The sequence below is a fragment of the Olea europaea genome, unplaced genomic scaffold (assembly GCF_002742605.1).
Source record: "Olea europaea var. sylvestris unplaced genomic scaffold, O_europaea_v1 scaffold1092, whole genome shotgun sequence".
Lineage (NCBI taxonomy): Eukaryota > Viridiplantae > Streptophyta > Magnoliopsida > Lamiales > Oleaceae > Olea > Olea europaea.
Window position 1 is genome coordinate 221672 of NW_019228281.1, and position 2698 is coordinate 224369.

The window sequence follows — 2698 nt, forward strand, 5'->3', positions numbered from 1 at the left end:
TGTAAGAACAAAAACTTGCTTATTTGGAGCGCTTGGATTATCGGCGTTCAAAGAACTGTGTGTGACTTTTACGTACGGTGTCCGTTTTGGACCCATAAGTACTTTTCGAAAAGGTAGCGACCCTATTAGATTGAACTCACTACTTTGCGATGATTTATGAGGGATTTTTGCAGTTTGTGGAAGAACAAGCACTTGCTCATTTGGAATGCTTGGATTGTCGGCATTCGAAAAATTGAGTGTGACTTATGTAGACGGTGTCCGTTTTGGGCCCATAAGTACTTTTCGAAAAGGTAGCGACTCTTTTGGATTGAACTGACCCTTTTTGTCATGAAGTATCAGGGATTTTGATCATTTTTAGAAGAACAAACACTTGCTTATTTGGAACGCTTGGATTTTCGACGTTCGAAGAACTGAGTGTAACTTTTACATACGATGTTCGTTTTGGGTCCATAAGTACTTTTCGAAAAGGTAGCGACCCTTTTAGATTGAACTCACTCTTTTCTTCACGACGTATGAGAAATTTCGACCATTTGTAGTTAAATAAGCACTTTCTCATTTGGAACGCTTGGATTATCGGCGTTTGAAAACTTAGTGTGACTTTTGGAAACTGTGTCCGTTTTCGACCCATAAGTACTTTTCAAAAAGGTAGCGACCCTTTTGGATTGAACTAACTCTTTTCGGCGCAATGTATTAGGGATTTTGTCTGTTTGTGTAAGAACATGCACTTGTTTATTTGGAACTCTTGGATTGTCGGCGTTCGAAGATATGAGTGTGACTTTTGCATACGGTGTCCGTTTTGGGTCCATAAGTACTTTTCAGAAAGGTAGCGACCCTATTGGATTGAACTCATAGCTTTGCCATGATGTATGTGGGATTTTAGTAGTTTGTGGAAGAACAAGCACTTGCTTATTTGGAACGCTTGGATTGTCGACGTTCAAAAAACTGAGTGTGACTTGTGCAAACGGTGTCTGTTTTGGGCCCATAAATACTTTTCGGAAAGGTAGCGACCCTTTTGGATTGAACTGACCCTTTTCATTAGGATGTATTAGGGATTTCAACCGTTTGTGGAAGAATAAGCACTTGCTTATTTGAAACGCTTGGATTGTCGGCGTTCGAAGAACTAAATGTGACTTTTGCATACGGTGTCTGTTTTAGATCCATAAGTACTTTTCGGAAAGGTAGCGACCCATTTTGGATTGAATTCACTCTTTTCTTCACGACGAATGAGCGACTTTGACTGTTTGTGGTTGAATAAGTACCTGCTTATTTGGAACGCTTGGATTTTTTGCGTTCAAAAACTAAGTGTGACTTTTACAGATGATGTCCATTTTCGGCCCATAGGTACTTTTTGAAAAGGTAATGACCCTTTTGGACTGAACTAACCCTTTTCATTGCGACGTATCAGAGATTTCTACCTTTTGTGGGAGAAAAAGCACTTGCTTATTTGGAATGCTTGGGTTGTCGGCGTTCGAAGAACTGAGTGTGACTTTCAAATACGATGTCCATTTTGGGCCCATAAGTACTTATCGAAAAGGTAGCGACCCTTTTGGATTGAACTGACCCTTTTTGTCACAACGTATCAGGGATTTTGACCATTTGTGGAAGAATAAGCACTTGCTTATTTGGAACGCTTAGATTGTCGACGTTCGAAGAACTGAGTGTGACTTTTGTATGCGGTGTTCGTTTTGGGTCCATAATTACTTTTCGAAAAGGTAGCGACCCTTTTAGATTGAACTCACTCTTTTCTTCACGATGTATGAGCGATTTTGACCATTTGTAGTTGAATAAGCACTTTCTCATTTGGAACGCTTGGATTGTCAGTGTTCGAAGAACTGAGTGTGACTTTTGCAGACGGTGTCCGTTTTGGGCCCATAAGTACTTTTCAGAAAGGTAGTGATCATTTTGGATTGAACTAACCCTTTTCATTGCGATGTATCAGGGATTTTGGCCGTTTGTGGAAGATCAAGCGCTTGCTTATTTGGAACGCTTGGATCTTCAGCATTCGAAGAACTGAGTGTGACTTTTGCAGATGGTGTTTGTTTTGGGCCCATAAGTACTTTTCGAAAAGATAACGACCCATTTCGATTGAACTCACTGCTTCACCATGATGTATGAGGGATTTTGACCATTTGTGGAAGAACAAGCACTTGCTTATTTAGAACGCTTGGATTCTCGGCGTTCGAAGAACAGAGTGTGACTTTTGTATATGGTGTTTGTTTTGTGTCCATAAGTACTTTTCGGAAAGGTAGCATCCCTTTTGGATTGAACTCATTGCTTTGCCATGATTTATGAGGGATTTTGGCAGTTTGTGGAAGAATAAGCACTTGCTTATCTGGAACGCTTGGATTGTCGACGTTCAAAGAACTGAGTGTGACTTTCGCAGACGGTGTCCGTTTTGGGCCCATAAGTACTTTTTGAAAAGGTAGCGACCCTTTTGCATTGAACTGACCCTTTTCATCACGACGTATCAGGGATTTCGATCGTTTTTAGAAGAACAAGCACTTGCTTATTTGGAACACTTGGATTGTCGACGTTCAAAGAACTGAGTGTGACTTTTGCGTACGGTGTCCATTTTGGGTCCACAAGTACTTTAGGGAAAGGTAGCGACCCTTTCAGATTGATCTCACTCTCTTCTTCACGACGTATGAGTGATTTCGATCGTTTGTAGTTGAATAAGTAATTTCTCATTTGGAACGCT